This window comes from Balaenoptera borealis, assembly GCF_965194805.1.
Source record: "Balaenoptera borealis genome assembly, chromosome: 20".
In the NCBI taxonomy this organism is placed as follows: domain Eukaryota; kingdom Metazoa; phylum Chordata; class Mammalia; order Artiodactyla; family Balaenopteridae; genus Balaenoptera; species Balaenoptera borealis.
This window is the reverse complement of record NC_138879.1, coordinates 40,628,123-40,635,504: the sequence shown is the minus strand read 5'-3', so window position 1 is coordinate 40,635,504 and position 7,382 is coordinate 40,628,123. Positions and strand designations below refer to the sequence as shown.

At 41.2% G+C, this 7,382-nt stretch overlaps 1 protein-coding gene and 1 long non-coding RNA gene across 5 annotated transcripts in view; one reads left to right on the top strand and one right to left on the bottom strand.

Moving 5' to 3' along the window:
- HEATR9 (HEAT repeat containing 9) overlaps positions 1-7,382 on the bottom strand; it is a 324,842-nt gene that overhangs the window by 47,714 nt on the left and 269,746 nt on the right. The gene's annotated exons all lie outside the window — the stretch shown is intronic.
- LOC309619146 overlaps positions 1-7,382 on the top strand; it is a 30,416-nt gene that overhangs the window by 3,981 nt on the left and 19,053 nt on the right. The gene's annotated exons all lie outside the window — the stretch shown is intronic.

Sequence of the window (7,382 nt, the reverse complement as noted above, 5' to 3'; positions counted from 1 at the left end):
TGTCTCAACTTCTGCCCTGCAAACCGGCTCATCTGTACCATTTTTCTAGGTTCCTTGTCTCGTTCCTGATCTTAGAGGAAATGCTTTCAGTTTTTCACCATTGAGAATGATGTTTGCTGTGGGTTTGTCATATATGGCCTTTATTATGTTGAGGTAGGTTCCCTCTATGCCCACTTTCTGGAGAGTTTTTATCAGAAATGGGTGTTGAATTTTGTCAAAAGCTTTTTCTGCATCTATTGAGATGATCATATGGTTTTTATTCTTCAATTTGTTAATATGGTGTATCACATTGATTGATTTGCGTATATTGAAGAATCCTTGCATCCCTGGGATAAACCCCACTTGATCATGGTGTGTGATCCTTTTAATGTGTTGTTGGATTCTGTTTGCTAGTATTTTGTTGAGGATTTTTGCATCTATATTCATCAGTGATATTGGTCTGTAATTTTCTTTTTTTGTAGTGTCTTTGTCTGGTTTTGGTATCAGGGTGATGGTGGCCTCATAGAATGAGTTTGGGAGTGTTCCTTCCTCTGCAATTTTTTGGAAGAGTTTGAGAAGGATGGGTGTTAGCTCTTCTCTAAATGTTGGATAGAATTCACCTGTGAAGCCATCTGGTCCTGGACTTTTGTTTGTTGGAAGATTTTTAATCACAGTTTCAATTTCATTACTTGTGATTGGTCTGTTCATATTTTCTGTTTCTTCCTGGTTCAGTCTTGGAAGGTTATACCTTTCTAAGAATTTGTCCATTTCTTCCAGGTTGTCCATTTTATTGGCATAAATTTGCTTGTAGTAGTCTCTTAGAATGCTTTGTATTTCTGCGGTGTCTGTTGTAACTTCTCCTTTTTCATTTCTGATTTTATTGATTTGAGTCCTCTCCCTCTTTTTCTTGATGAGTCTGGCTAATGGCTTATCAATTTTGTTTATCTTCTCAAAGAACCAACTTTTAGTTTTATTGATCTTTGCTATTGTTTTCTTTGTTTCTATTTCATTTATTTCTGCTCTGATCTTTATGATTTCTTTCCTTCTGCTAACTTTGGGTTTTGTTTGTTCTTCTTTCTCTAGTTTCTTTAGGTGTAAGGTTAGATTGTTTACTTGAGATTTTTCTTGTTTCTTTAGGTAGGCTTGTATAGCTATAAACTTGCCTCTTAGAACTGCTTTTGCTGCATCCCATAGGTTTTGGGTCGTCGTGTTTTCATTGTCATTTGTCTCTAGGTATTTTTTGATTTCTTCTTTGATTTCTTCAGTGATCTCTTGGTTATTTAGTAATGTATTGTTTAGCCTCCATGTGTTTGTCTTTTTTACGTTTTTTTCCCTGTAATTCATTTCTAATCTCATAGCGTTGTGGTCAGAAAAGATGCTTGATATGATTTCAATTTTCTTAAATTTACTGAGGCTTGATTTGTGACCCAAGATGTGATCTATCCTGGAGAACGTTCCGTGCGCACTTGAGAAGAAAGTGTAATCTGCTGTTTTGGGATGGAATGTCCTATAAATATCAATTAAATCTATCTGGTCTATTGTGTCATTTAAAGCTTCTGTTTCCTTATTTATTTTCATTTTGGATGATCTGCCCATTGGTGTAAATGAGGTGTTAAAGTCCCCCACTATGATTGTGTTACTGTCAATTTCCTCTTTTATAGCTGTTAGCAGTTGCCTTATGTATTGAGGTGCTCCTATGTTGGGTGCATATATATTTATAATTGTTATATGTTCTTCTTGGATTGATCCCTTGATCATTATGTAGTGTCCTTCCTTGTCTCTTGTAACATTCTTTATTTTAAAGTCTATTTTATCTGATATGAGTATAGCTACTCCAGCTTTCTTTTGATTTCCATTTGCATGGAATATCTTTTTCCATCCCCTCACTTTCAGTCTGTATGTGTCCCTAGGTCTGAAGTGGGTCTCTTGTAGACAGCATATATATGGGTCTTGTTTTTGTATCCATTCAGCCAGTCTATGTCTTTTGGTTGGGGCATTTAATCCATTCACGTTTAAGGTAATTATCGATATGTATGTTCCTATGACCATTTTCTTAATTGTTTTGGGTTTGTTTTTGTAGGTCCTTTTCTTCTCTTGTGTTTCCCACTTAGAGAAGTTCCTTTAGCATTTGTTGTAGAGCTGGTTTGGTGGTGCTGAATTCTCTTAGCTTTTGCTTGTCTGTAAAGCTTTTGATTTCTCCATCGAATCTGAATGAGATCCTTGCCAGGTAGAGTAATCTTGGTTGTAGGTTCTTCCCTTTCATCACTTTAAGTATATCATGCCACTCCCTTCTGGCTTGTAGAGTTTCTGCTGAGAAATCAGCTGTTAACCTTATGGGAGTTCCCTTGTATGTTATTTGTCATTTTTCCCTTGCTGCTTTCAATAATTTTTCTTTGTCTTTAATTTTTGCCAATTTGATTACTATGTGTCTCGGCCTGTTTCTCCTTGGGTTTATCCTGTATGGGACTCTCTGCGCTTCCTGGACTTGGGTGGCTATTTCCTTTCCCATGTTAGGGAAGTTTTCGACTATAATCTCTTCAAATATTTTCTCTGGTCCTTTCTCTCTCTCTTCACCTTCTGGGACCCCTATAATGCGAATGTTGTTGCATTTAATGTTGTCCCAGAGGTCTCTTAGGCTGTCTTCATTTCTTTTCATTCTTTTTTCTTTAGTCTGTTTCGCAGCAGTGAATTCCACCATTCTGTCTTCCAGGTCACTTATCCGTTCTTCTGCCTCAGTTATTCTGCTATTGATTCCTTCTAGTGTAGTTTTCATTTCAGTTATTGTATTGTTCATCTCTGTTTGTTTGTTCTTTAATTCTTCTAGGTCTTTGTTAATCATTTCTTGCATCTTCTCAATCTTTGCCTCCATTCTTATTCCGAGGTCCTGGATCATCTTCACTATCATTATTCTGAATTGTTTTTCTGGAAGGTTGCCTATCTCCACTTCATTTAGTTGTTTTTCTGGGGTTTTTTCTTGTTCCTTCATCTGGTCCATAGCCCTCTGCCTTTTCATCTTGTCTATCTTTCTGTAACTGTGGTTTTTGGTCCACAGGCTGCAGGATTGTAGTTTTTCTTGCTTCTGCTGTCTGCCCTCTGGTGGTTGAGACTATCTAAGAGGCTTGATGGGAGGCTCTGGTGGTGGGTAGAGCTGACTGTTGCTGTGGCGGTCAGAGCTCAGTAAAACTTTAATCCACTTGACTGTTGATGGGTGGGGCTGGGTTCCCTCCCTGTTGGTTGTTTTGCCTGAGGCAACCCAACACTGGAGCCTACCTGGGCTCTTTGGTGGGGTTAATGGCTGACTCTGGGAGGGCTCACGCCAAGGAGCACTTCCCAGAACCTCCGCTGCCAGAGTCCTTGTCCCCACAGTGAAACAGAGCCACCCGCCGCCTCTGCAGGAGACCCCCCAACACCAGCAGGTAGGTCTGGTTCAGTCTCCCTCAGGGTCACTGCTCCTTCCCCTGGGTCCCGATGCGCACACTACTTTGTGTGTGCCCTCCAAGAGTGGGGTCTCTGTTTCCCCCAGTCCTGTCGAAGTCCTGCAATCAATTCCCACTAGGCTTCAAAGTCTGATTCTCTAGGAATTCCTCGTCCCGTTGCCGGACCCCCAGGTTGGGAAGCCTGACGTGGGGCTCAGAACCTTCACTCCAGTGGGTGGACTTCTGTGGTATAAGTGTTCGCCAGTCTGTGAGTCACCCACCCAGCAGTTATGGGATTAGATTTTACTCTGATTGTGCCCCTCCTACCGTCTCACTGTGGCTTCTCCTCTGTCCTTGGACATGGGGTATCCTCCTTGATGAAGTCCAGGGTCTTCCTGTCAATGATTGTCCAGCAGCCAGTTGTGATTCTGGTGCTCTCGCAAGAGGGAGTGAGAGCACGTCCTTCTACTCCGCCATCTTGGTTAATCCTCAATAGTGTACATTTTTGTATAATGTTTTTATTTGGAAACAATTTCAAACTGGCAGAAAATATGCAAGTACAGTGTAAATAACTTTTTCTTGAATTATTCGAAAGTAAATTACTAACCTGATTTCCCATTATCCCTGAACACATTATTGTACATAACCACAGTACAATCATCAAAGTCAGGAAATAAACACTGATATATTATTACTATCTAATCTCCAGGGCATGTCTTAGCAGCCACCATTCACAGAGGATTTAGTATTAGGCCAGCATTTCATAGAACCCCTGTGTTGGGGTTCAGAGCAGGCTGCCCCAAGATATGCCACAATGGCATATTGATTATTCTGAGTGAAAATTACTTGAGAAACAGCTGGTGGGGGAAAGACTGATATTAAAAAAAACATTCTGACGATCCCCCCCCCCCATTTTCCCCCAGAAAGTAGAAAATAAATCTCCCGAGTGAAAGTATCCTCCCTATACCAGGAGATTAGAAAGTACCCTTATCACCAGTTAAGGAATTCAAGGCTAAGAAAGCCGAATAAACAAACTCTGTTCCTTCCTGAGCCTGCTACCCCAAGCACAAACCCCTTTGTTAAATCTTCACAAATAATTGTTTCTCTGCCTAAAAATGTTATATGAACAGCCTTTGGTCACTTGGGGAGGCATTTCTATGAGACCTCTCTGCATTCTAATTAATTTTTTTTCTCCTGTTAATTTGTCTTGTGTCAATCTTCAGCTAAAAGAACTCGAGGGGTAGGGGGGAAATTTCCCCCTCCCCGACATCTCTTATACCTAGGAAGAAACTAAGCTTCAGAAAGGTTACGTAGCAGTGTTTTCATCATACGCCAGGCACTGAGAATTTAGTAGTGGTTTAATAGCTACTGTTTGTCGACACTTGGATTTTGTACCAAGCACATGGAACACAGCATGGAATCTTTATGACAACCGTCTGAGACATGGCTATAATATTGTTATTTCCATTTTATGTAAGAAAGAGCAGTTAACCTGCCCAAATCACATTTGGGTACCTGAGGCTGTATTTGAACCTTGTCACATTTGGCTCTGAAACCCACACAAGTACATGGGTACTTCCTCCAAGCTCAGTCTGATGGACGCTCTGGTCATTCCTGGGTAGCACTGTAAGTAGTGAGTGGGTGTTCTTCCTGTAATTCAGTCACAGTCTCCACCCATTTCAACAGTCAATACACCATTTCCTAAATGATCTCCAAATTCCAGAGTCTTAGGCCCCTGCCCTAGAGCTGAGAGGGGCCTAGGATCTGGAATTTTAACAACCACACCAGGTGATTCTTATCAGGAAAATTTGGACAACCCTGTTTAGGTATCTTTGAATGAAGAGAGTCTGTTTTACAGACCTCCTGCATTGTGTGCCTGGCAACAGGCACCCTTGAGGGAGGGCACAACCACCAATGGCAGCTTCTCACACTGACCCGTGGGGAAATGAGGGGAGAAGAATGCGACCGTCCTAATCGTGTTACTCTGTTGCTGAGTTCCCTAAAATGTCTTCACTCCACCCCTACCTCCGTACGTGATGGAGTTTGGTGAAGAGCTTCTGTATCTTTTACTTGCCCATCATCATCTTTCTCTCTGTAGGCGTAAATTCAGGTGGGTTTGGCCAAGAAATCAACTGGAACATTAGAGGATCTGCTGTGCTGGGAGTCACCCCTCCTTAGGCTGTAATGTGGACAGTGTCTCAGTGGGAAACTGCAGAGTGGGAAGGGGCCTCCAGAACAACTGACCCCAACAGGATGTGAAACGCAGTGTATACTATGATTACAACTTTGCTAAAATATATCTGCCAATGGACTAACACTGGAAATGAATAAGCAAAAGTGAAAGCAACTGTATGATACAGTGGTAGGAAGGAGTTTTCTCATTCTCTACCTTTTTTTTTTTTTTTTTGTCCACACCACACGGCTTATGGGACCTTAGTCCTCAGACCAGGGATCAAACCTGGGCCTTCAGCAGTGAAAGCATGGAGTCCTAATCTCTGGACCACCGGGGAATTCCCTGTCATTCTCTACTTTTTTTTTTTTTAACATCTTTATTGCAATATAATTGCTTTACAATGGTGTGTTAGTTTCTGCTGTATAACAAAGTGAATCAGCTATACATATACCTACACCCACATATCTCCTCCCTCTTGCATCTCCCTCCCACCCTCCCTATCCCACCCCTCTAAGTGGTCACAAAGCACCGAGCTGATCTCCCTGTGCTATGCGGCTGCTTCCCACTAGCTATTTTACATTTGGTAGTGTATATATGTCCATGTCACTCTCTCACTTCGTCCCAGCTTACCCTTCCCCATCCCCGTGTCCTCAAGTCCATTCTCTATGTCTGCGTCTTTATTCCTGTCCTGCCCCTAGGTTCTTCAGAACGTTTTTTTTTTTTTTAGATTCCATATATATGTGTTAGCATACGGTATTTGTTTTTCTCTTTCTGACTTACTTCACTCTGTATGACAGACTCTAGGTCCATCCACCTCCCTACAAATAACTCAATTTCGTTTCTTTTTACGGCTGAGTAATATTCCATTGTCATTCTCTACTTTTTAATCTTTCTGTGATGTCATTATATAGACCTCATAATGAAAGGTATATATATATTTTTAAATAAATTTATTTTATTTTATTTATTTATTTTATTTTTGGCTGCGTTGGATCTTCGTTGCTGCACGTGGGCTTTTCTCTGGTTACGGCGAGCGGGGGCTTCTCTTGTTGCGGAGCACGGACTCTAGGCACGCGGGCTTCAGTAGTCCTGGCTCGCGGGCTCTTGAGCGCAGGCTCAGTAGTTGTGGCGCACGGGCTTAGTTACTCTGCAGCATGTGGGATCTTCCCAGACCAGGGCTTGAACCCGTGTCTCCTGCATTGGCAGGCGGATTCTTAACCACTGCGCCACCAGGGAAGCCCCTATGAAAGGTATATTTTTAAAGTTTCTTACTGTAGAAATCACTTTTCTCTAAACATTTCTGTTACGTGAGTCATTTTTGTTATCATACTGATTTTGTAGAAAATTTGTAGAAGCTAACAATAACCATGTTGCCTAATATCACAAATATTCTGAGTATATCCAATCCGAGTCTCCATATCAAAGCAAATAAATTACTGTTAACATGGAGACTCATGCATTTAACTTTGACGTGCAGGAAGGCAGAATAGCATAGAGGCTAAAGTAGACTTTGGAGTCAGGCAGACATGGGTTCAGATCTTGGGTTCAGAATTTACTAGGTGGTCCAGGCAAGGCACATTTTCCTCAACTGTAAATTTAAGCTAATCAGGGCCAAAATTTATTGAGAGCCTTCCATATGCCAGGCTTTATTTAAATATATTATTTATTTCAACCTTCATCTTTATCTAAGGCCTAGATATGAATTTTATTTCTGTTTTACAAATGAGAAAGCTGAGTCTTAAAGGGGGAAATTAACTTGCCTGAGGTCATTCAGCTGCTTAAGAAATAGGGTTGGAATTCAAAGCTCTGGTCAA